Source organism: Triticum urartu, chromosome 2 (genome assembly GCF_003073215.2).
Source record: "Triticum urartu cultivar G1812 chromosome 2, Tu2.1, whole genome shotgun sequence".
Classification (NCBI taxonomy): domain Eukaryota; kingdom Viridiplantae; phylum Streptophyta; class Magnoliopsida; order Poales; family Poaceae; genus Triticum; species Triticum urartu.
The window spans coordinates 638995844-639017228 of record NC_053023.1 but is presented as its reverse complement, the minus strand read 5'-3'; the positions used below and the strand labels follow the sequence as shown (position 1 = coordinate 639017228).

General features: G+C 53.4%; 1 pseudogene; it reads right to left on the bottom strand.

Moving 5' to 3' along the window:
• Nucleotides 1-263: 263 nt before the first annotated feature.
• On the bottom strand, nt 264-1130 carry LOC125537623 (annotated as a pseudogene).
• Between the last annotated feature and the right edge of the window lie 20255 nt (nt 1131-21385).

The window sequence follows — 21385 nt, the reverse complement described above, 5'->3', positions numbered from 1 at the left end:
TCACCTTTGACAACTGGCTAAAGTACATAATGAACCATACAATCTGTTATTTTACAGGATGAACCACAGATTGCCGGCAAACACTAACAGCATAACGAGAAGCGACAAGACTTAACAAACTTAGGAGTGACTCAATTCCTTTTACAACTAGTATTGGCCAAGGAGCACGACTGCTTAGAGCTAAAACAGCTGCTCTAAGCAAACAAAGGAGTAGAACAAGAACTTGAATGAAGAACATTCCCAAACTGATTTATAATAAGCAGCTATCTCAGAGGCTTCATGGTCTGGAGCAGAGAGGACAAATCCATCTAGTGCAGGCAAACCTGCGAGATGTTAGGCTGTATCGCTGCGGTGGTAGACGACAACCACCTCTTTTGTGGCAAGGTTGAGGCGAATGAGGCCAACTCTACCGACATATAAGATGACAGTGCCACTCCTTAGCCCGAACCCTTCAAACTGAACTGAGCTGTGCACGCCCCAGTCCTGCTTGTCTATCAGCACCTGTCGGATCCATCTCGGCGGCGAGCTCGGCTCCCCCTCGATGGGTGGTAACATGGTCCACATTGATATAACCTGGGTCTCCGAGACCACAACCTTGAGCCTCCCGTCCACCGAAGCGGCCAGGAGGAGGCCCCGGTGGCTCATAGAGGCAGTCATTCTGCTAGTGCAGCCCCGCGGCAGATCAATCACGGTGGCCTCCATGGTGTCGACGTCCACAGCGACGATGTACGGCTCCAGGCTAGACAGGTGCCTCCCGGCGGCAGCGGCTCCGGGTTGTAGTGCTGCACAGCCAGTGGACGGTGCGGCCGATGACCAGGGGGTAGGAGTCGTGGAACGGCCTGGACTGACGGCGAGGGAGTGCCGCGCAGACGGGCCCCAGTGGCCCTCCCTGGAAGAGTAAATCTGGATGCGCATGCGCTCGTCGGCGACGAGGAGCTTGAAGGCACGGAAGAAAACTAGTACCGTTTCTCTAGGTTTGTAACTTTCTTATCCAACTCCTCCTGGAGCGCACGCGCCGCCGCCGCCGCAATCCCCGCGCCCGCCTTGGTCTCGGCGAGCACGGCCTTGGCCTTGAGTAGCTCCGCCCGCAGCGCGTCCGCCTCGGCGGTGTCGCGCTCCCGCGCCTTCATTTTCCTGCACAGCTCCTCCCGCGCCGCCGCCGCCTTGGTCGTCTCGTCGAGCTCGACTCGGCCTTGCGCAGCTCCGCCTGCAGCGCGTCCGCCTCGGTCTCCCGCACCTTCAGCTTCCTGCGCAACTCCCCCTGCGCAGCTCTCCCTTGGCTGCTGCTAGAATTTGCATGGGAGGTGCTACTGAAGCCGTGCTCCCATCGAAAGGATCGATGTTGAAAATTTCAGTCCAACACCACCGAACACTGATCGTTCACCATGTAGCGCGGGGTAATTAGACAAGATGGCAGGGTGTTTTTTGCAAAAGTGCAGGTGAAGACCGGTCCACCCACCTAGCTGCCACTTGTCGCGCTGTGATAGGCCCAGGACCAAATCGTCACGTCCAGTGCAAGTTGGGGTATGGTAGAATTGCATTTTACAAGTTGGGGACTAAATCATCACATTCTCTGCAAGTTAGGGTACCTGGGGTGCTTTTACCTCTTTTATTTGGTTTTGCTGCCTCCTTAATATCTTCTGTTCTGGTACTACTAATATAAAAACTCAACTTTCCAGCAAGCTATGGAAAAAATGGTGGAACCGCCACCTTCTGAAGGTGATGAGGCAACTATAACCGCAATGTCAGCTCTTGCTGCAGTGGGTCAGTACCTATCCACTAACAGTGCCAAAAGCACGTTCCTGCGTAATACTGGTGAGGGAGTCCTGGATTAGGGGGTCTCCGGGCAGCCGGACTATATCCATTGGTCGGACTGTTAGACTATGAAGATACAAGATTGAAGACTTCGTCTCGTGTCCGGATGGGACTCTACTTGGCGTGGAAGGCAAGCTAGGCAATACGGATATGTGCATCTCCTCCTTTGTAACCGACCTTGTGTAACCCTAACCCTCTCCGGTGTCTATATAAACCAGAGGATTTTAGTTCATAGGACAACATACAATCATACCATAGGCTAGCTTCTAGGGTTTAGCCTCTCTGATCTCGTGCTAGATCTACTTTTGTACTACCCATATCATCAATATTAATCAAGCAGGACGTAGGGTTTTACCTCCATCAAGAGGGCCCGAACCTGGGTAAAACATCGTGTCCCCTGCCTCCTGTTACCATCCGCCTTAAACGCACAGTTTGGAACCCCCTACCCGAGATCCACCGGTTTTGACACCGACGTTGGTGCTTTCATTGAGAGTTCCTCTGTGTCGTCACCATTAGGCTTGATGGCTCCTACTATCATCGATGGCGATACTGTCCAGGGTGAGACTTTTCTCCCCGGACAGATCTTCGTGTCCGGCGTCCTTGCACTGCGGGCCAATTCGCTTGGCCATCTGGAGCAGATTGAAAGTTACGCCCCTGGCCACCAGGTCGGGTTTGGAAGCTTAAACTACATGGCCGATATCCGCGGAGACTTGATCTTCAACGGATTCGAGCCTCTGCCTTGTGCCTCACGCGGTCACGATAAGTACGATTTAGCTCTACCATCGGACAGTGTTAAGGAGATCGCACCGGCAGCCGCTCCGACCCTCAATTCGGAGCAAGTTGCGCCTTCCGCGGACGGGTGGATGGACCCCGCCACGGAGGCCTTACCCTCAGCAGCGATCGAGCCAAACATCGACTTTACCTTGCACGAGAGTCGTGTTGTTAAACTGCCGGATACTTCTCCGGCCACGGACTCCGAACCGCCTGCACCCGTTCCGATCGGATCCGGTTGGGCGCCAATCATGGAGTTTACCTCCGCGGATATCTTTCAGCACTCGCCCTTCGGCGATATACTGAATTCATTAAAGTCTCTCTCCTTGTCAGGAGAATCTTGGCCGAATTATGCCCGGCAGGATTGGGATGCGGATGACGAAGAAATTCGCCGCCCACCCACCACCCACTTAATAGCCACTATCGATGACTTAACCGACATGCTCGACTCCGACTCCGAAGACATCGACAGTATGGACGACGATGCAGGAGACGAACAGGAACCACTGCCCACAGGGCACTGGACGCCCACTTCACCACATGACGTATACATGGTGGACACACCAAAAGAAAACGACGACGAGGAACGGAAGGATGCAATGAAGGGTTGTTCCCTTGAGAAGCAGTCAAAACGGCAGCGTAAGCGCCGCCCCAAATCCCGCCTCGGTAGAAACAACGATCATACAGACCCAGCGTTAGAGCAGGGGGAACCATTGCCGGACCACGGCAACACGGAGAATCAAGCCGAACAACCCGACTCTGTCAAAAATCGTAGTCCAGATGACGTCACACCGGACAGACACCCAGAGCAACAGAATGCCCATCAAAGGCTCGTTTCCACCACGAGGAGTCTAAAAAAGCAGAAGCAAAGGCTCAAGGCTGCGCAAGACACACTCCAAATCAGATGGAGCAAAGTACTCAACACAGCAGCGAAGTACGGCGGTAATCGCCCCACCAAGAGCTACCCGAAGCGGAAGTTGCTACCTGAATTTGATGAGGAGGCCTTAGATCCCCCACAACCAAAAATCAAAACAGCCATCTGGCCGGATAGGCGACCTCACGGCCAACATAGAGCAGCAAATAACGCCGCACATAAGCCAATACGCGATCCACGCGAGGACTCGCATCAAAAGGATGGTGCAACCAGATCCATCTATGGACCACGTAAGCGCGCTCCAGCATACAATGCAACACAACAAACATCCGAACAACACGGTACACCCAGATACAGGGGTGCCGCACATCCCCTATGTTTCACCGATGAGGTGCTGGACCATGAATTTCCAGAGCGATTCAAACCCGTAAATATAGAGGCATACGACGGAACAACAGACCCTGGGGTCTGGATTGAGGACTATATCCACCATATCCATATGGCTCGAGGAGATGATATCCACGCCATTAAGTATTTACCCCTCAAACTCAAAGGGCCAGGTCGGCACTGACTTAAGAGCCTCCCCGAAAGCTCCATTGGAAGCTGGGAAGAGTTCAAAGACGCTTTTCGGGCAAATTTTCAAGGGACTTATGTCCGACCTCTGGACGCGGACGATTTGAGTCACATAACTCAACAGCCCGGAGAGTCAGCCCGAAAGCTTTGGAACAGGTTTCTTCCTAAAAAGAACCAAATAGTCGACTGTCCGGACGCCGAAGCCTTGGCAGCTGTCAGAGTAATCGACCACGGGTACCCCGAGGACAGCAAGACGATATTTCAAAACATCGGGGCTAGCAAAGCCCCTCAGTCCGACTGCCCGGCTGCTCCTGCCGGCTCCCCGTCCGACTGCTCTACCCGGCCGGCTGCCGACTACGCCAACCAGCCAGCTGCCGACTCCGCCAACCAGCCGGCTGCCGACTGCAGCCCAACCCGACACCGACAAGACCCCGACATGGCGGCCATACCGCGGACGAGACGGTTGTACCTCGATGCCATCATGTATAGTGTCACTTGTCCCCTGGCACTATTTATGAAGTGACCCAGGGGACAAGCATGACACCCCACCATGCCTACATAGCTTACTCTCTAAGCTAGCCATGCCTATATATATGGGCATCCATCCATCCATCCAGGATGATGGACACTCTCACGCACACACCCACGGCCAAGTGCCATTTGGCCACTAGAGCTTGCATGCTCATCTGGCCACCCGCATATATACGAGGTCAGATGCCTATGGCACTGACCTCAGATACAGCTCCAGGAGCAGCTCTGTACCAGATATACCAGATACACTTAGACATGCAGCAATAGGAGTATTATCTCTAGGAGAGCTCCGAAGCTGGGTAAACCACCGCGTGCTACTCGCATACCCGCTCCCGGGCCTACCAGCAGCAGTCTTACCCACACACTAAGCCCTTGTGGCATCTGTCGACTCGCAAGCCCCCCGTGAGAATACCACGGCAGTTGGAGCCCACCGTGGGGCGGTACTTTGCTACCACTCTGCTGCTGGTTTCGCAGTCCGGGCGGGACCATCTTCGTCATCTCCGCCGTGGCTGTCGCGCCGTCTCTCCGGTAGCGCTCGGGGGCTCGACTTCAACCCGCCACCGGAGCGGCCGCGCGGGACGGCGCGCCCTCGCCGTCATCCTCTTCGTCTTCACCACTATGGTGTCACGCAGTCCCTCCGTTAGCGGTCGGGGGCTCGACATCGACATGCCCCCGGAATGGCCGTGAGGGCCGTCGCGTCCTCGCCTTTGGCCTTGCCTTCTTCACCACCACCGCAACGCCGACCGTCCGTTCGCACGCGCGCCGCGCGCGGGGTCTCGTTTCGGTCGGCCGTGGCCATTCGCGCGCTGCTTGCATCTGCTCCCCTCCTCGCTGTGCCTTGCTCTGGCTGGAACGTGTTGTCGCTCCTCCACATTTCGCCTATACAAGCTAGGTAGATGCTAGTCAAACGTGGTCAAACACTATCCGTACACCATTCAGATGCTAGCCATACATTAGTCAGATGCTAAGTTTCCTCTGAGCCTCCGAGATGCTGGCTCGCCTGCGTCCCGCTTCGCCCACGCGCACGCCCAGCCGCGGCCACACTGCTCCGTCCGCGCGCCTCCGCCCGTGCCGGCACCCGTGCCCGCGCTGGCCTCCACTCTACCCCGCTTCTCCGCTGGACGGCCGCCTCCCGCAGCGCCGGATCCGGGTCCAGCTTCCCCTGCGCGCCTGCGGCTCCGCCCTGGCCGACCCCGGATTGCCTCGTCTGTCCCCGCCAGACGCCGGCTGCGGCCACGACCCATCGCCCGCTATGCCTCCTGCGCCGGCTGCTCATGGCCCGCCGGGTCCGGCCTCCGCGTCTCGCCGGTCTTCCCCGCGCTGTCCGAGCTGGCTGTGGTTACGACCCTTCGGCCAACCGCTGCCTCGCCCCGGTCCAGCTTCATGCGCGTTCGGCATCCGCCTGGCCTGCCGCCCGCAGGCCGTCTGCCCCGGCCGTCCGGCTCCCTACGCGCCCACAGCCTCCGCCGGCTGCGGCGCACGCCGTGTGCGCCGCTCGTCTCCGCCCGCCGGTCACACCGCCTGGCACCCGCCCGCCGGCACGCGGCCCGCGCCGACTGCAGTCTCAGCCGGCCCCGTGACTACGCGGCCTCCCGCCTCCTGCAGGCCGGCCTGGCCTCCCGCGCCGTCTGCGCTCCGGGCCTCGTCCCGCTCCCAGTGTCTGAGTCACCGGCTTCTGCGCCACCTCCCGCCGCGCCCGCCGGCTTCGCCCAGGCCGGCTCCGCCCACTCACCAACTCGGCACGACCGGGCCGCCGCCTCGCCTACCCGGCCTCCCACAAGACGGCTGGCCGGCTCGCTCGCCGGGTCTGGCCTCCTCCCGCGCCGCCTGTGGTTCCGGCCTCCCCCGAGCGCCTCCCGTGTCGGGCCTCCTCCTGGTCGTACGTCGGCCGCCTGCTCCACCTCAGCACCGGGCCGGCTCCACCGTGCTCCCTCCGCCGTCCTATGATACGGCCGCGCCCGAGCGCCCCCGACGTCCGCGCGCGTTCTGGCCATGCGCTGCCCGCCCTGCGGCCGGCTCCGTGTCGCCGGCGTCGCCAGCCGGCTCGCGCTCCGCCGGCTCCTCTCCGTCTCCGCCCCGCGCCTCCGCCTCCAGTCGGCCGCTACTCCGGGCCGGCTCCTGACCCGCGCGCCTCTCGCCCCCGCCTCCGTGGGCCACCCCTGGTCGGCTGGCTCCGCTTTCGCCCGCGGCGGACACTTCCTCGGCCCCACCTCCAAGCCTCACCCTCGGCCGCCTACGCCGTGTCCGCCGGGTCGCCAGGCCGGCCTGGCCGCCTGCTCCGCTTCAGCGGGCCACCAGGGTCGACTCCCACGCCCGCCTGCTGCGTTGCTCCGCCTGCCATGCTCCTCTCACCGGCTCCACCGTGCTCCAGCCGCGTCCGGCCTCTGCTCCCGCCGGCTTGCCGCTCCAGCCGGCGGCCGGCTTCGCGCGTCGGGTCCGCCTCCTCCCCGCACCCGTCCGGCTGCTAAATCCGGCTGCTGGCTCGTCGCCTCGGCTGACTGGGCTAGCTCCCAACCGCCCCCTGCGCTGGCCGGCCTTCGTGAGCACCTCCCTGGGCTCGGCCGCCGCCGACCCTCCTGCGAGCGCGCCCGCGTCGCCTCGCGCCTGCCGGCTGCTCCCAATGGGCTCTTCTGCAGGCTGCACAAAGAAGAAAGGGAGGGGGAGTCTGACTGAAAAGTCAAAAGAGCCGGCTCCCCATCCCGTCCAAAAGAGATGCCGGCTGAATATGGGTCCAGCTGCAACAAAAAAAGAAGAAGAGAGAGAGGTAGGATGCGAGCCGGCTTCTCGTTTCCAGAAGTCCGACTACCCAGCCGGATGGAAAAGAAATATGTGTCCGGCTGCCCGTAGCTGGACAAAGAGAAGGAGAAAGAAGACAAAGTAGTTGCCGGGAGATCCGGCCCGACTGCTCAGCAGTCGACCCGAATCTCGGGGGCTACACCTCGCGGGTGCGCTGACGCGCCCCCGCGAGAGAGAAGACAAAGTAGTTGCCGGGAGATCCGGCCCGACTGCTCAGCAGTCGGCCCGAATCTCGGGGGCTACACCCAGCGGGTGCGCTGACGCGCCCTCGCGCGAGAGAGAAGACAAAGTAGTTGCCGGGAGATCCGGCCCGACTGCTCAGCAGTCGGCCCGAATCTCGGGGGCTACACCTAGCGGGTGCGCTGACGCGCCCCCGCGAGAGAGAAGACAAAGTAGTTGCCGGGAGATCCGGCCCGACTGCTCAGCAGTCGGCCCGAATATCGGGGGCTACACCCAGCAGGTGCGCTGACGCGCCCCCGCGAGGAAGAAGACAAAGTAGTCGTCGGGAGATCCGGCCCAACTGCTCAGCAGTCGGCCCGAATCTCGGGGGCTACACCCAGCGGGTGCGCTGACGCGCCCTCGCGAGAGAGAGAAGAAAAAGTAGTTGCCGGAAGACCCGGCCCGACTGCTCAGCAGTCATCCCGAATCTCGGGGGCTACACCCAGCGGGTGCGCTGGTGCGCCCCCGCAAAGATTGCAGACAAGAGAAAAGTTTTGTCCGGCTGCCACCAGCCGGCAGAAGAGAAAACGAAGAAAAAGGGCGTTGCAAGACGCCTCGCCGCCTGGCCGGTCGAGCCTGACCAGCCGGGACCCCCTTCGAGCACCCGGGGGCTCGAGGGCTACACCCAGCGGGTGCGCCGACGCGCTCCGCGAGCGCCGAGTCGCGCCGGCTGTCTTCGACGACCGCGACTACATGAAAATCAATGTGAGCTCCTCGCCCGCATATTTTTGCATCGTGCAAGCACGGATAACCCCGAGCGATGCTCGGGGTCTATCTCCGCATTTTAATTACAGTTGCATCACTATTCGCCCCGGTGCCAGCCAGAGTTGGCCCGGGGGCTGGCCGCTTGGGCTAAGACGTTTTGTTCCCGCAGACGGCTTAGTAGCATGCGCAGTACCAAAGGCTCACTCTTAGTCACAGACCACAGAGCGGCTGTCCGGCTAGCAAGGGTGAACACTGGAGGCCACCCACGCGAAAAACGTCCGGGAAGAAAAACGGTTCGGGCGACCCGGCCGTTTTCCTTTACAAGTATCTACTCGGTTGAATCTGCTCCAAGACTCTGAGTACTGTACACTCCACTTCGCGGCCCACTCTTAGCCACAGACCGCAGAGCGGCTGTCCGGCAAGCAAGAGCACAAGCCAAAAAGCGGAGGGAACACGAAAAAGATTAAGGGGGCTCGGACGAAACCGAGTCGGCACCCTCCGCATAAAACTTGCAATGCTAAAAGCAAACATTTGATATATCCACATGGACTAACTTTGTCTTTTTTCATGATCATTTCCATGAACACTCGCCAAAAAACCTCCTCCCAACTTTGCCAAGTTGCCCGGAGGCTTGGGGGCTACTGTCGGAGTAATCGACCACGGGTACCCCGAGGACGGCAAGACGATATTTCAAGACATCGGGGCTAGCAAAGCCCCTCAGTCCGACTACCCGGCTGCTCCTGCCGGCTCCCCGTCCGACTGCTCTACCCGATCGGCTGCCGACTACGCCAACCAGCCGGCTGCCGACTCCACCAACCAGCCGGCTGCCGACTGCAGCCCAACCCGACATCGACAAGACCCCGACGTGGCGGCCATACCACGGACGAGACGGCTGTACCTCGATGCCATCATGTATAGTGTCACTTGTCCCCTGGCACTATTTATGAAGTGACCCAGGGGACAAGCATGACACCCCACCATGCCTACATAGCTTACTCTCTAAGCTAGCCATGCCTATATATATGGGCATCCATCCATCCATCCAGGATGATGGACACTCTCACGCACACACCCACGGCCAAGTGCCATTCAGCCACTAGAGCTTGCATGCTCATCTGGCCACCCGCATATATACGAGGCCAGATGCCTATGGCACTGACCTCAGATACAGCTCCAGGAGCAGCTCTGTACCAGATATACCAGATACACTCAGACATGCAGCAGTAGGAGTATTATCTCTACGGAGAGCTCCGAAGCTGGGTAAACCACCGCGTGCTACTCGCATACCCGCTCCCGGGCCTATCAGCAGCAGTCTTACCCACACACTAAGCCCTTGTGGCATCTGTCGACTCGCAAGCCCCCCGTGAGAATACCACGACAGCAGCTTTTAAGCATAGCGTCCGTGACGAATGGCTTGCCAGACACCTTGGCCAAGAAAATCTAAGAACAATGGTGGCATTAACAAGCCTCATGACCCGCTTTTGCGCGGGTGAGGATAGCTGGCTAGCCAGATGCAGCATCAGCAACCCCAGTACATCTGAAGTTAGAGATGGAAACGGGAAATCACGGCGCAACAACAATAACAAACACCGGAATAAAGAAGACATCACGAAGAGCACGGCAGTAAACGCCGGATTCAGAAGCTCTCAGCCAGGTCAGCAAAAGCCGCCCTCTAAAGGCGCCAGAGACGAACTGTCCAGCCTAAAAAAATTCTGGACCAAGTATGTCAGATCTATAGCACCCCTGGTAAACCCGCTAATCATACCCACAGAGAATGTTGGGTCTTCAAGCAGTCCGGCAAGCTAAACGTCGTACACAAGGGGGATAATACACCAAGCAAAGACGAGGATGAGCCTCTCAAGCAAGACACTGGGGAACAAAAGAAATTTCCACCAGAAGTCAAAACAGTAAACGTGCTACACGTGATCAAGGGGAGAAACAAAGCGGCACTCCCAAAAAAATATGCCCAATGGCCTATCACCGCGGAGTCCTGCCACTGGTTGTCTCAACCGATCACTTTCGACCATCGTCATTACTCAGCAAGTATCCGGCGTGCAGGATGGGCTGCCCTGGTATTAGACCCAATAATTGACGGATACCACTTCACACGAGTCCTGATGGACGGTGGCAGCAGTTTAAACCTGATATACCAGGATACAATCCGCGAAATGGGGATAGACCCAACGAAAATTTGCCATAGCAATACTACCTTTAAAGGTGTAACGCCTGGCCCAGGGGCTCATTGCACGGGCACGGGCTCCCTGCTACTAAAGGTTTATATTCGGCTTCCCCGATAACTTCCGTAGCGAACATTTAACCTTCCACATTGCTCCGTTCCAAAGTGGCTATCAATCACTACTTGGACGCGAAGCTTCCGCTCGCTTTAATGCAATACCGCATTACGCTTCACTCACGCTCAAGATGCCCGGTCCACGTGGCACCATTACAGTGAATGGAAATGTTGAGCGATCTTTGCGCGCCGAAGAGAATGCGACTGCCTTGGCAGCCGCACACTAAAAAAGGCCTCACCAACCAAAGCATTTGGTAGGTCATCAAGACCACGGACACGGTTAGACGAGTCCGGCGCAGCTATATGTAATTCACACCGGATTGATGGCCACACTCCTATTACAAATACAAGGGGCTCAACGCGCGCAGACAAGTGGCAATTTTTACTCATCTTGAATTATACATGGTTTCTTTAAAAACTACCTTTTTGCACGACAACTTTTTCACCTAAGTTCCTCTCTTTTACAGATGACCATCGTGCTACACCCGTCCAGAATACGGCACAACGGAGACACAGGCGCAGACGTGCAGCAGGGACCCGCTCCAAGGATTCTTTTTAGATTAAGACCCTGCGTAAACCTTTTTTACTGTCTCTTGTTGATACACATCCCTCGGATTCTTAGTACAATTGAGAAGGATGTTGACGTCTTGGCATGTGGCCACGCCAGAATAACGCACGTACCTGGACATAAGGGGCTTCTTACAAAGGGCACTATTCAGGCCCGGTTTATACCATAAAGACCGAATACCTTAGGGAGTGTTCGGCGTCGCGAGTTTGGCCTTATATGCATCAGCTCTGAATCATGTCTTTGGTCAAATGTTGGGTTTGCCCGGCTCCTGTGTTTTGGTGCCTTAAGTTCCGTTCTATCGGCTAAGGCAGCACCAGGAGAACTACTGCGATTGTGCCCTGGTTCATCCGGACAAGCACCTCAGTAGAGAAAGCTGAAAACTGACTGTCATGATATAGCGCGAGACTGGTCAACCACTCGATGACCTGTCGGAATGTTAGAATTCCTCCGCTTAAACGAAGGGTCGTTTCCCGGCCAGGCATATACGCACCCCGAATTCAGGAGAGTGCGGAGCCACCAGGGGCTATATAGTAGCCCCACCGTCAAACTCCTATGGCTAAGTGAAAGTGTTAAAGCATCATAGTCCGGTTGCCTCGTTCGCTGCGCTATCACCTCCTTAGTAGGACCAAGACGCTGGGTTAAGTGTGAACACACGTTTTCTACGAGCACCTCCGCATTATATGCATGGGGGTTGAAGCCGACGACTGCAATCTTTCAGGTTATATACATATATACATAAACAGCCGCACAGGAGGCATCATATTACTTTCCGGCAAAAGTATAAATACAGCCTTACTACATTTCATAAAAACATTGTGTTTACAATGGGAATACATGTCACTCAAACATAATATTCTTCGAGCACTGGGCCTCTATTAAACGAGCACCCTCAAGAACTTCTTCAAAATAGTGCTCGGCAGCCACTCGGCCTATGGCCGAACCCTGCGCCGCAACAGTGGTAGCATCCATCTCTGCCCAGTATGCTTTGACACGGGCAAAGGCCATCCGTGAGCCTTCTATGCACGTCGACCTCTTCATCGCATTGATGCGCGGCACCGCACCAAGGAACTGTTGCACTAAGCTGAAATAGTTGTTCGGCTTCGGTTTCTCCGGCCACAGATGATCTACGACTGACCTCATGGCAAGTCCGGACAATCTATTAAGTTCGGCCCATTCGGCTAGCTCATCAGTCAAGGGAAGCGGACGCTCTGGAACGTTAAATTGCAACCAGAACAGCTTGTCCACTTCACGATCTGTCCGCTCTTGGAAGTATTCGACCGCATCAACAGCGCTCGCTGCCAAGTCCATATATGCGTCTGCCGAACTCCACAACCGATCCAGAGAGGCATACCACGGATCTCCGAACTTCCTCTGCAGCAGAAAGGGCTTCCCAGCCGCAATATCCCCGGCTTCACGCAGCTCCTCCTTCTTCGCCCTCATAGCAGAGCGGGTGTCTTTGGTCGCCATCGTGGCCTTTTCAAGGTCCGCTGCCTTCACTCGGTTCTCTTCTTCAAGGAACTGGCAACGGTCGGCAGTGTCTTATTTTTACGGCCATCTTAGCCATCTTCTCTCTGCTTTCGCAATGCGCAGCCTTCTCGGCTCTTAACTCTTCGGCTGCCTTTAAAGCAGCCGCATTACTAACTCTTGCTTGTTCCTTGGCTCGGGCAAGTTCCGCCCGAAGGGTCTCCATGGTGGCAGCTCCGTCTGCAGTAACAACATATTAAAGATACTGGCATCATGCTGCTCTTATTATGTGACATTCACCAGAAAACATTACTTACCATATGACTCGTCAAGCCGCTTGTTAACAAGCTCGATGTCGGCGTCTGCCGCATCCAGTTGCCGCTTTAGTTCGGCAAACTCATTAGTCCGGCTAGCCACCGGAGCTTCCACCACCTACACATAAAGGCAGTCTGGTTATTACCTGGGACTATGATCCTCTATTCGCAGCCGTTCTCGACAACAACCAGAGTCTCAGGGGCTACTATCTACATAGGGCACACCTAACATGTGCGGTACTATCAAAAAGTATATCATTTCACGTACCTCAAAGCCCATCAGTAGACTCATAAAGGCTTCATGTAATCCGCTTTCGGTGGACGAAATTCTTTCCATCACCATACCCATCGACGTACGGTGTTCTTCTGAGATGGCCGCTCGCTCCAACAGCTCCCTCAGAACATCCGACCGCATACCAGACGGTGCCAGACTCTTTTGTTTTCTCTCTTCGAGAGCCGGACGCTGGGGACTTCGGGTGACTATGGGATTATCTTCTTGCCTCACCGGATCCAGAGAGGCCCTCCGTGAAGACACTTCAAGGTCGCCCGCTTCTTGAGCGGGGGAGTCCGGGGGAGGCGTTTCGCTCTCCATCATCTCCGGAAGAAGATCCCCCGAAGACGAGCTTAGCTGAGAAGGGCTAAGATCCGAACTGCAAGATATATGCTTCTGTTATTTTCCTCATAGGAAAGGTAGTATATCTTCACTATTAAAGTATTTTTGATCACTTACGGCTCGTTAGAGGGCTGATCCCCGCGCGGACTTTGTGCGGCAAGAGCACCCCCCCGAGGTAGGACCCTCTGTTGGAGACTTCTTCTCCCGTTTGGAAGCCTCGGTTTCTGGATCCTCAGAGGCAGTCCTCTTCCTCCCCCGTAGCGAGAGAAGTTCAGAGTCTTCTCCTTGGTTATCCTCCCTTATGTAGGCGCTCATTCCCTCGGTTGGAACTGGCAGCGATGGGGGCCCGCTTTCGCCCACATTATTCCCCCCTGTATCTTCCTTCGAGGGCTCCGAGCAAGGTGCGAGCTCGAGCATCTTTTCCAGTACCAGATTTTCCAAACCCTCAGGGAGGGGGGCCGAACACCGAATCATCTTCGCCTTTGTTAGCCAGTCCTGGTCAAAGGGTGATTTCTTAGAAATGACGTCATGGTAAATAAAAGACGGTGTGTTCGGCTAGAGGATTACTTACTTGGTCGGCGGCACGGTTGCTACTCAGGCCCACGTCCTCGGTAGTATCCGGACACTCTGCTTGAGGTTCGGAGAATGACTTGTACATCTCCTCGTGCGTCAGGCCGAGGAAACTTTGAATAGCGCGCGGTCCTTTTGGGTTGAATTCCCACAAGCGAAGGGGCCGACGTTTGCAAGGCTGGACTCGACGAACCAGCATGACTTGCATTACCATAACCAAATTAAAATCTCCCTCGAAGAGATCTTGAATACGGCTTTGCAGTATAGGCACGTCCTTGGCTGGACCCCAGCTCAGCCCTCTGCTAATCCATGACATCAGTTGTGGTGGGGGGCCCGAGCGGGAAGCGGGGGCGGCCACCCACTTGGCACTTCTGGGGGCTGTGATGTAAAACCACCCCCGTTGCCATAATCCGGACACCTCTAGAAAGAAACCTTTTGGCCACGGAGCTCCTGCAATCTTGCTTATTAATGCTCCTCCGCACGCTGCGTGCTGTCCCTCGATTGTCTTCGGCTTCACATCAAAGGTCTTGAGCCACAGGTCGAAGTGAGGGGTAATGCGGAGGAAGGCCTCACACACGACAATAAATGCTGAGATGTGGAGAAAGGAATCTGGGGCTAGATCGTGGAAGTCTAGCCCGTAATAGAACATCAAACCCCTTACGAAGGGATCCAGAGCGAGGCCTAGACCTCGGAGGAAGTGGGAGATGAACACAACGTCTTCGTTGGGTTTGGGAGTAGGGACGACCTGCCCTCGGGCAGGCAGCCGATGCGAAACCTCGGCGGTCAGGTATCTGGCCTCCCTCAACTTCTTGATATCTTCTTCCGTAATGGAGGAGGGCATCCATCGGCCTTGAAGGCTGGATCCGGACATGATTAAAGGTCCAGAGCACCTGACCTGGGGGAAGGATTCGATTGAGCACGGGAGAGAAAAGAGTAAAAGCCTTGGCCCTTTATAAAAAGGGTGAATACCAAGCGTCCTCTCCATGGCCGTTTGGGGCTTGCCTATAATCTAGGAGTCCTAGATGCGGTTGGGTTACCCACGCCCGTATTGATGAGAATCCCGTGATAAGGGGACACGATCTTTGCTTTGACGAGACGTGTCAAAAAAACTGCCTTGCGTTATGTGCGGGGCTAGTTAAAGGAACGGTTTGAATAATCATCGGGCCGTGACATAATGTCGTATTGCCAAAACAAGTCAGCAAATTGGATTTGTGGAAATATTATTCTCTCTACGATGGTATGTGGAACTTATTTTGCAGGGTCAGACACTATCCTTGTATTCAAATTCTTCCGTGGTGTATTCGGAGGAGGAACCCGCCTTGCAATGCCGAAGACAATACTGCGCGCCGGACTCATCGTCATTGAAAGCCTGGTTCAGGGGCTACTGAGGGAGTCCTGGATTAGGGGGTCTCCGGGCAGCCGGACTATATCCATTGGCCGGACTGTTAGACTATGAAGATACAAGATTGAAGACTTCGTCTCGTGTCCGGATGGGACTCTACTTGGCGTGGAAGGCAAGCTAGGTAATACGGATATGTGCATCTCCTCCTTTGTAACCGACCTTGTGTAACCCTAACCCTCTCCGGTGTCTATATAAACCGGAGGGTTTTAGTCCGTAGGACAACATACAATCATACCATAGGCTAGCTTCTAGGGTTTAGCCTCTCTGATCTCGTGGTAGATCTACTCTTGTACTACCCATATCATCAATATTAATCAAGCAGGATGTAGGGTTTTACCTCCATCAAGAGGGCCCGAACCTGGGTAAAGCATCGTGTCCCCGGCCTCCTGTTACCATCCGCCTTAGATGCACAGTTCGGGACCCCCTACCCGAGATCCGGCGGTTTTGACACCGACAACTGGGTTGGTTGTTAAGGAAATCTCGTCCAAACTGCCTCATGATCAAGATATGCAAGCTCAAAACAATGTTATATCTGCGCTCCAGACACAAGTCCTTCCCTAACAGGGACCCTTTGTGAAATAAGGACAAACATTGTTCCATGTCGTCAAGATATGCATGGTTTTGAAACCAGACTATCAGACATTTGCTATGTTGTTCAGAAGCCTAGGAGAAATGAAGGCGAAGGTTATGGTGCTCCATCGGACAATACAGCATGAAAACGTAACAGTCAGGTCAAATGAACTGAGCTTCTAAACTTCTGGTGGTGCATTTATCTGCCAGACTATTAACTTTTATGCCAACCTTCCTTTTGTTTTATAGTTGTAATTTGTTTTGTTGCGATATAAAATTTGTTCTTAACGTCCAGCCACCGGCTGAAGAAAACAGCAAGCCATTTTTGTATAGTGTAGGGTGTTCCCTATATTTGCACTGGTGGCCATCTTTGATGCCTTAATAGCCTAGCGTTAGTTTCGGGCTTAATTATTTCCTAGTCTTCTTTTTCCCTGGTTTGCTAGTGGCCGCAACAACCATGGGCCATATACGGACCGTGGTAACCTTGACCCTGCTACGGGCCATAGGAGGGCGTCCTACGGGCCGTCTTTAAATGGGCCTCCAACACGGCAGTAGAATCGGTGGGCCTCGGGCCGTCGTATAAATGGGTCTACATGGGCCATAAACGGGCATAATTGGTATCGTCCCAGTACGGTAATGGGTCGTTAATAGGCTGGAGGACAGCAAAGGCTTAATTCTGTCACAGGCATAACAGATCATTAATGGGCCAGAATATAGGACGGGCTGGAAATGGCGCAACGGGTTAACAGGACAGAAACGGGCCGACTCTTGCCACGGGCCGAATTTGGCCCATTAGGGGAACATGCCAGTAACGGGCCGAAAGTAATCAAGGGCCGGAAAGGAGCCCAAGAACGTATGGGCCATCGGTAGGCCGAAAGCTAACATGGGATGGAAACGGCCCATGTGAATCATGGCCCGTTAACGGGTACAAAGAAATTTACTGTTCATTATGGGCTAGAGTCACCGTGGGCCTTTAAAGGGCCTAATGATACGAAGGCCTCATATGGGCCAAAAGACATCGTGGGCCATACATGGATCAAAAGTGAAATGGGCTGGTGTTATATTCGACGGCCCACATGACGTTGTTGGGCCGATTTCATGTAGGCCCTGACGGGCCGTGAGTTACCAGGCCATAAAATGGGCTATTTGCGAAGAGACCGTTAACAGGCTTTTCATGGGCCAGCCCGCTATCTTTTGACCAAGTCAAACGGGCTGGCCTTTGTAAGCTAAATGGGCTAGTGGTGGGTCGTCACACGTGTCGATATATCATAGGTGCCTATCTAACCCAGTGACGAGCTGACATGTGTTTCCTCCGTCCAATCAGAATTTTACACGTGGAAATTTCCCATTGGTCCGGGCTGTTAACGGGTTATCGGATCCAAAACCGGACCCGATAGCTTAACCGCGTCCCGTTATGGTGGATGCCATGTGTCGGTCACCCTTGACGAAAGCACTTCTGTGACACGCGATTTATCGTCATGGAAGTGGACACTTCCATGATGATAATTTTGGTAATGTCATGGAACACTTCTACGACAGCACATGTATGACTATCTTGATTCTGTCATATATTTGTCAAGGATGTACATGCATGACAGAAAAACGTGACCTACTATGACAAACACATATCATCATGGAAGTGTATTTTTTGTAGTGCATGCTTCCTTGGCCACGGTGAAAGGTCGGAGATGTGCAATATCTTCAGGGGGTGGCCTCTTGGAGAATGCAAAGAGCGGACTCGTTGAATTGATGATCCGCGGCTTCTCTAGGCGTGAAGTTGCTTGGGTCATGCGGGTAGAAACCTTGCTCGATAATTCTCCAAAGGTTAGTATAACTATGATTTAAGTGACGTTTAAAGCGATAGACCCAAGAGGCAAAATCCTCATTTTTCACAAGATTAGGAGGAGGGCCAACATGATTCAAATGAGTGGAAGGAACCGGTCCTCCATAAGTAAGAGGTGGTTCAACATGGGCAAAGACGCCGTTTCCACTTTTACCACTAGACAAAGGAACTTTATCACTAGTAGCTTCCCCCTTGTCGGAGTTAGCATTCGTCACCTTGTTAGTGGGATCGACCACTTCCAACGCTGCGGTGGATAATTTAAGACCATCAAGAAAGTTCTTAAGCATGCCTTTCACCTCGATCGTCATGGAGGTTTTCAATGTGTCTAAGGCCACATTGAACTCCTCACGTGAGACCGAGGTTCCCCCATCGGCCGTAGACGAGGACGGAATCACACCGGGGTGCTCCTCCTCACCATCTACGGTGTCAACCATACTCTTTGGATGACAAAGTCCTTAATAAAGAGACGAGGCTCTGATACCAATTGTAAGGATCGATATAGTTGACTAGAGGGGGGGGTGAATAGGAAACTAACAATTTTTAGCTTTTCTTTACCAATTTAAACTTTGCATCAAAGTAGGTTGTCTAGATATGCAACTAGGTGAGCAACCTATATGATGCAGCAACAAAAAGCACACAAGCAAGCAAGGGATACAACACAATATAGGCTTGCACAAGTAAAGGTAAGAAATAACCAAGAGTGGAGTCGGTGGAGACAAGGATGTGTTACCAAAGTTCCTTCCCTTTGAGGGGAAGTATGTCTCCGTTGGAGCGGTGTGGAGGCATAATGCTCCCCAAGAAGCCACTAGGGCCACCATATTCTCCTCGCGCCCTCACACAATGCGAGATGCCGTGATTCCATTATTGGTGCCATTGGAGGCGGCGACCGAACCTTTACGAATAAGGTTGGGGCAATCTCCACAACTTAATTGGAGGCTCCCAACGACACCATGAAGCTTCACCACAATGGAATATGGCTCCACGGTGACCTCAGTCGTCTAGGGTTCTCAAACACCCAAGAGTAACAAGATCCGCAAGGAATTAGTCGGGGGAATCAAATTTCTCCTGGTGGAAGTGTAGATCGGGACCTTCTTAACCAATCCCTACAAAATCAACAAGTTTGATTGGCTAGGGAGAGAGATTGGGCGAAAATGGAGCTTTGAGCAACAATGGAGCTTCAAGGAGGAAGAGGTAGTCAACTTGGGAAGAAGACCCCCTTATATAGTGAGAAGACAAATCCAACTGTTACCCACCTACTCAGCCCGTGACATGCGGTACTACCGCACTGGCTTGCGGTACTACAGCTGGGAGGTGCGGTACTACCGCTCGTGCGGCAGGAGCCAAGTGAGGCTCTGTTGCACAAGGCAACGAGCGGTAGAACCGCCAGAGCGGTACTACCGCGCGCCCTTGCGGTATGATAACCCACAAGTATAGGGGATCGCAACAGTTTTTGAGGGTAGAGTATTCAACCCAAATTTATAGATTCGACATAAGGGGAGCCAAAGAATATTATCAAGTATTAGCAGATGAGTTGCCAATTCAACCACACCTGGAAACTTAATATCTGCAGCAAAGTATTTAGTAGGAAAGTAATATGATAATAGTGGTAACGGTAGCAAAAGTAATATTTTTGGTTTTATAGTGATTGTAACAGTAGCAACGGAAAAGTAAATAAGCGAAGAACAATATATGAAGAGCTCGTAGGCAATGGATCAGTGATGGATAATTATGTCGGATGCAATCAATCATGCAACAGTTATAACATAGGGTGACACAGAACTAGCTCCAGTTCATCAATGTAATGTAGGCATGTATTCTGAATATAGTCATACATGCTTATGGAAAAGAACTTGCATGACATCTTTTGTCCTACCCTCCCGTGGCAGTGGGGTCCTATTGGAAACTAAGGGATGTTAAGGCCTCCTTTTAATAGAGTACCGGACCAAAGCATTAACACATAGTGAATACATGAACTCCTCAAACTACGGCCATCATCGGTAATGGTCCCGATTATTGTCACTTCGGGGTTAACAGATCATAACACATAATAGGTGACTATAGACTTGCAAGATCGAATCAAGAACTCACATATATTCATGAAAACATAATAGGTTCTGATCTGAAATCATGGCACTCGGGCCCTAGTGACAAGCATTAAGCATAGCAAAGTCATAGCAACATCAATCTCAGAACATACTGGATACTAGGGATCAAACCCTAACAAATCTAACTCGATTACATGATAAATCTCATCCAACCCATCACCGTTCAACAAGCCTACGATGGAATTACTCATGCATGGCGGTGAGCATCATGAAATTGGTGATGGAGGAAGGTTGATGATGACGATGGCGAAGGATTCCCCTCTTCGGAGCCCCGAACGGACTCCAGATCAGCCCTCCCGAGAGAGTTTAGGGCTTGGCGGCGGCTCCGTATCGTAAAACGTGATGAATCCTTCTCTCCGATTTTTTTCTCCCCGAAAGTGAATATATGGAGTTGGAGTTGAGGTCGATGGAGCGCCAGGGGGCCCACGAGGCAGGGGGCGCGCCTAGGGGGGTAGGCGCGCCCCCACCCTCATGGACAGGGTGTGGGCCCCCTGACGTGGATTCTTCTTCCAATATTTTTTATACATTCCAGAAATAATCTCCGTTGATTTTCAGGTCATTCCAAGAACTTTTATTTCTGCATAAAATAACACCATGACAATTCTGCTGAAAACAGCGTCAGTCCGGGTTAGTTCCATTCAAATCATGCAAGTTAGAGTCCAAAACAAGGGCAAAAGTGTTTGGAAAAGTAGATACGACGGAGACGTATCAACTCCCCCAAGCTTAAACCTTTGCTTGTCCTCAAGCAATTCAGTTGATAAACTGAAAGTGATAAAGAAAAACTTTTACAAACTCTGTTTGCTCTTGTTGTTGTAAATATGTAAAGCTAGCATTCAGGTTTTCAGCAAAGATTATGAACTAACCATATTCACAATAACATTTAGGTATCATGTTTACTCATATCAATGGCATAATCAACCAGCGAGCAATAATAATAAATCTCGGATGACAACACTTTCTCAAAACAATCATAATATGATATAACAAGATGGTATCTCGCTAGCCCTTTCTGAGACTGCAAAACATAATTGCAGAGCACCTTTAAAGATCAAGGACTGACTAGACATTTTAATTCATGGTAAAAGAGATCAAGTCACAGTCATACTCAATGTAAACTAACAGTAATGGATGCAAATGACAGAGGTGCTCTCTAACTGGTGCTTTTTAATAGGAGGATGATGACTCAGCATAAAAGTAAATGGATAAGCCCTTCGCAGAGGGAAGCAGGGATTTGTAGAGGTGCCAGAGCTCAGTTTTGAAATAGAGATGAATAATATTTTGAGCGGTATACTTTCATTGTCAACATAACAACCGAGAGATCCCGATATCTTCCATGCCACACACATTATAGGCGGTTCCCAA